The sequence below is a fragment of the Corvus moneduloides genome, chromosome 1, assembly GCF_009650955.1.
Source record: "Corvus moneduloides isolate bCorMon1 chromosome 1, bCorMon1.pri, whole genome shotgun sequence".
Classification (NCBI taxonomy): Eukaryota; Metazoa; Chordata; class Aves; order Passeriformes; family Corvidae; genus Corvus; species Corvus moneduloides.
This window is the reverse complement of record NC_045476.1, coordinates 91897069-91903068: the sequence shown is the minus strand read 5'-3', so window position 1 is coordinate 91903068 and position 6000 is coordinate 91897069.

Genomic DNA, 6000 nt, shown 5'->3' with positions numbered 1-6000 from the left:
GGGAGGACTGGGGGCGGACCCGGGGTGAGCGGCCAATCAGACACTGCTAAAGAGTTTGAGTTACATTTGGTTTTGCCCGCGCTTGGAACAAAGGAGTTCAGAACACATGGCAGAGGCAAGTCCTGGCTTGTCTTGGGGAGGGGGAGGGGAAGCTCAGAACAGGCAGCCACATTCCTCCTACTTTTTAGGTTATTCATTACATTAATTACATGAACATGCCTTTTTTTTCTTCGGAAACACATAGAAACAGTGAAAGGGAACATTAGGTAAAGTTTATTCTGTTTTGGTAATGATGCAGGTAACACGACCATCTCTTCAGCCATGCAGCATCCTTTGGGCTTTGCTGCAGAGCTCAGAGCCAGCAGGACTTGCAGTGTCAGCCCAAGATGAGTTTCATAACCCTCTGTAACAGTGCCTCCACACAGTGATTCGACTGCCAGGAACATAATTTCGCAAAATGCAGAAAATTGCACAGAAATAGGGCATGATTGTAATTTAAGGGAAATGGTGCAGATAAATCCACTCTAATGGATCTGTTTAGTGTATGCAGAAACCTATGTACTTCATTATTTATTCTTTTTGGCTGGCTGATCTTTGGAAGAAGAAATGCAGGACTCTCCTCTGGTTTTGTGGTTCAGCAGCGTTGGGTGCGCAATCTCTCAGTTTCTTTTAAAGCTAAATAATTGCAGTCCTGAAAAAGTAAGGTCTTATTAATAAATGAGGCAATTCAGACTCTCAGTCCATCTTGAATTTGAGTTAGCTAAATTGTCTCAGAGCTGTATGAAGTCCCTGGGGGGATTTTCATTTACAGAAAACTGTGACAACACAAGTAGGGGAAAAAGCTGATGAGGCAGAAATGATCATCACCTGCTAATGGTAAGTGGATGGAAACCAGACTGGCCTCTTACGGGCATCACTAAGACTGTCCTTTTGACATAAGGCAGTTTTCCTTCTAACAGAAATTATAGAACTTCTCACAAGCCAACGTGACATTGGAAAACAACCCACCAAACAAACGAGCATGGGCTGTCCCCTGGGCTGCAGTGCAGGCATCTGCTCTGTGGGTCTGCTGGGCCCAGCCGTGCCCACCCCAGGGAGGGCACCCCTGCAGCCCTCCCCGACTGAAACCTTCACACTTGTGCCCAGCACTGAACAATTCACATAAATGCAGGGCTTAGGGAAGAGGCAGACACAACATTCCCAAAGTCGCAATTTCTTAGCCTGGCTTTTTAATATTTTATTACCATTCGGTATCTTACCTGTAGAAAATCAGTCATGTAAGATGCTGTAGCTATAAGCAGCTGTAGTACTAATAGGTCTCTAGTACTTTTTTTTGTCCCATTAGGTGAGAAACTTCATAGAATCTTGGGTCATAGCTGTGAAGCCAAGATAGCATTATCACAGAGTTCTGGGTCTGGAAAGGACTCTAAGAAGTCCTCAAATTCCCACTTCATGTAAGGTGAATTATTTGTGATGCCTGATGCGTGTTTTGCTTGGTTTCTTCTTTAAAAATGTTCAGTACTTATAAAAACCTTGGTCTCTTTTTGGACTTTATTCCCATACCACACTCATGGTCACACTCAGGACTTGATGTATTCAGTAGATGCTGCTATGCAAGCACAGAGTGGTAAATGTTTAGTGTTAGCCATTAATAAAGTGGCTTTCTTGCCTGGATTCTTCTTTAGCAAGATTGAAGGTTATTAAAATTCTTCCGCAGTGCTTCATCTCTGTTACTGTGGTGCAAATGTTCTGTGCCTTATCCTGTCTGTATTGCTCACATCATGGACACAGGGAAAGGTTTAATTGTCCCCTGTGTAGCAGGTACCTGAAACAGTTGGGATCTGTTTTCATTTGGCATTACAATACCACTCTTTTTGGCATTACAATAAAACTCTTTTTAATAATACCCTGTTGTTTAGACTTCCAGTCGTGTGTGTGCTCATATCTCTTCAGTGTTGAGGTACCCCAAATGACAGTGCTCGGCACTGATAAGGGACGAAACTGGAGCAGAGTAGGACTGTCCATGGGTGCAGGGTGGCAGATGGATGAACTTTTCAAAGTATCGTTCATTTGCAGCAAAGTTGTTCTGAAGTTGCTGTGTTCTCCCATCTTGCCCAGGCTGGTTTCAACAGCAGCCTTACACAGCAGAGTCTCCCTCTTCCATCACTAATGGTCACCAAGGAATCCATCGTCAGTGCTGCAGGAAAGACCCAAGTGAAATCTCGGACATGCCTTGTTGTTTGGCTCTTACCGCACTTTGATTATGGCTTTACAACTAACTGGGCAGAGCTGTTACAACAATTGTATGATTTCTGTCTTCAGAAAATATCACACGAGAAAGACTCAGAGCAGGTGTGTCCTGTGTCCACATTCCCATATTGCCAAGGCACATAACCTGTTCCAGAGGAATATTAAGTTGTTTTCCTGTGGCAAAGATGGAGCAGTAAGCAAAAGGCAATATTGTTCTCTTCCAGAACCTGAGGGTCAAGGAAAGTGAATGAAAGCTGCAGGGATGCTGTAAAGACACCAGACCTTCTTTCTGGCTGGGGGAGAGATGATGCCTTGCTTCCTCACTGTAGGTCACTGGGGGAAAGGGGAACAACTGCCCTTTCTTCACCCAGGCATGACTGGAGTCGTTAGCTCGGCAGGGAAGGGGGAGAACAGAAAAGAGGAACCTTCAGCTGTCCCAGTTCAGGCAGGGACAAGGCTGCTGTGGATGTGAATCTGTTGTAGCATCACAACCACGAGCTCCTGGGTGCAGCTGAGGTGGTCTCTCAGATTCCCAAGCAACACCCTAAGCCCAGGAGAGCCCCTCCATTTGAGTTGGGTTGGTTTGTAGTGGTCAGGGGTAGGGTGGCATCTGGTGTTCTGTCGCACCTCCGATCTTATCACATCCTCCTTTGGCTATGACGCGTGCAGAGTAATCAAACACAGCCAGGCTGCTCTGAGGCTTTTCACCAAAGCCATGTGAGAAGAGCTCCCAGGGGCTCAGGCTTTCCCTAAACTGTGCTGATAGAAAATTCCAGTTTCAGATTAGTTTGCCTGGTTTTGGAATTGGCATACTTCAATCAGAAATTCTCTCTGGGCTTTGTAAAATAGAAACACCTGAGCACCTAAAATTAAATGATGGCCAGCCTGCTAATGCATTGCTCTGAGAGACTGAATGATTGTGTGTTCATAGGGGAAAAAAATGCTGGCTTTTTTCTTTTCAGAAGTAGATCACAAAATTCTGGGTAGTGGCTTGTGAAAATTCCTACCCAATTCTTAGAGGTTTTGATGTACTATGGGTTAAAATGTAGTAAGAGATTAAATTGCCTAGGCTTCTGCTTTTAAATTTAGAATGTTTTTTATGATTTTCGATTACTGGCATTAGTAAACCTGTCTCTTTATGACTTTTTGCCTACAGCCAAAGGCAAGTGTGCCTCTGCCAGCTGGGACAGTTCCACCTAAACCTGTTGTGCAGAATCATTTTGAGTAATGAATGTCACCAGTCCCAATATTCCTCAGTGGTGGTTAAGACCTACAAGTCTTTTTTCTCCAAATGAGTAATTTTATTTTGTGACACTTGCAATTAGTGACTGCTTCTCCTTGCTGGTCTGATGTAACCAGTGAGATTTCTTACAAGAGTTGTTATGAAATGGCTCGTGCTCACATACTTAATTCAATATTCTGAAGAAGGAGAACTTATTTGACCTGTGGATTTTTTTTTTTTTTTACCAAGTATGAAAAGAAAAAAGAAGAGGACTAAATATTGACATAGGGAGCTTGATTCTCTTGATATACTGTAATTTTTTCACACCAATTCTTTGTACTACAGAATGGATATAGATCTGGTGTGATGAAGGATATAGATATTTATATAGCATTACAGATACTCCTGATTTTTCTTAAGTGATGGAGAATTGTTTTCCAGAGAGGGCATGGACTCTGGAAGCTGGTGTCTGCAAGCTATTCTGGTGCCAGCTTCTTTTACTAAAAAAGAGAGAACATTCAAAAAGAATCAACAGAGAAAATTGAAAAGTGCTGTGGGTGGGGAGATCGATTACATGTAAAGACAAAAATTAATGTATACCTTCAGATTATTTTGCCATTGATGATATATTTTTCAATACCTGTTGATGGCTTAATGTTATATAAAAACGTTTAGTGGTGATGGCACAAAAGAAAAAGAAAACTCCACTTTCAAGGTCACAGAACCTCTGGGCTGGCATAGCTACAACTGGAGAGAAAGAAGAAGCTTTTAGTGATAATTCTGTAATCAGTTCATTATTTTCTGCACGTGCCTTGTGATTTTTTTTTCAGTGATTTTAATGCTAAATTTAAAAGGTTCCACCCTGCTTAATGTGGTGCCTTACTGTCATATGACAGTGAGTGTGAGAGCTGACTGAAAAAAATTAGATGTGATAATTAAAACATTGTGATATCAGAAGTCGTTCCAAACCCAGAAGTTTTGCATCAAAGAAACAGAAGACCAAATTTTCAGAAACTTTTGCTGTCATCTGCTGAAAGTACACACTAACGCTGTGTCTGTAGATGTCTCAGAAGGGACAAGGCTGAGCACGCTGGGGACTGCTCCACTGTGGTTTCATTCATGAAAACTATTTCTCATGTGCTTTTAAAAATAGTTGTGGTACTGCAACTCTCCAGATAGTCATGGTAGTACAATTCACACCTCTAGTCACCCCAGAGGAGGGGGAATTCATGCCAGGGAATGTTACCTTTTGTCTGTAAAACAATCCCATTGAAAAATAATCCGTGTTTTAAGAGTCTTTATTGCCCTTAGAGCAGCAGAAAAGTGATGCCGCCTTATTTATGTCGCCACAGAGGAATGTAGTTATTGTCTGTGGGTGAATCCCGATATCCTGGACGCATGTGCCTGCGGGTGCAGGTGGCAATGGCACTGCTGCTCCTCATCTTGCACAGGCGGGGGATGGCTCGCTGAGCGCTGCCAGCAGCAGAAATTGTGCGATGGGATATGGGAGCCTGATGAGCTCAGGCGCTTTAGCTCTGCCTGCACTTAGTACAGGCTTAGCAAGCCTGAAGGACGCCTCGCTCCACTTATCCTATCTTAGAAATTTATGGAGAAATAGTAATCCACACAAATCCTCTCCATTTCCAAGAACAGCAATCTTTTCCGGGGAGAGGAACACCGCTGTAGTGTTGATTTTTTTTTTTTTTTTTTTTTTTTGTAGCCTGCCACCAGATGGAGTTCTTTTTCCAAAGAAGTCCATCCAATTTCTTAAGGAAAGCCCAGGGGTAGTCAATGTTGTTTCCTGGTTTTGTCACTTAAAATCATCCAGTGTTAATGACTTGTAACTGGGCTTTTATTAATTATTGTATTTATTGTTTTCTCGTTGGGTGAGCTTCGATTTTTAAGATTTTTTTGAGAGATCTGCAAAAACCAGGGTGACATTTATAGAACTTCCTATTTAACCAAGGCAGGGTTCTAAAAGATTAATTTTACTTTGTGTCTCAGGTCAGCTGGAGCTGGGAAAAGAGGTGAAAATCCTGGTACAGTGCATTTGTATTTAAAACTGATCCTTGATTGGGAATTTTAACAACAGAATAAATGAGCAGGTACGAGCAGTCTCCCAGGCTGAAGATCCTGAAAATGCATTGAAATGTAGATACACATCAGGTAACAGGAACTGAGTCCAGTTAATTCAAAAGTCTCAATTCATTTGAGTTCTGGTTGATAGTAAACGGCATTTATTGCTCTCTTAGGATTGTCTCAGAAGTAAAAATCATTGTGCTCTTGCAATAGGGTCAAACACCAGCACCACCCGTACCCGGCAGTGCAGGACCCTCTCCTGATGCCCCCGACAGAATTCCTTTGTGCTGGATAAGGAGTTAACTTTTCGGGTGATCCCTCTGCCAGTGTGCGACTGAGCTATCTGGGCAGCGTGCCCAGCGTGCCCGGTGGTGTGGAGCCTTTGTGGCTGAGGAAACCACTTCATTGATTTCTCTGGAGAAATAATTTTCTGGAGCCGCTGAAGGCTT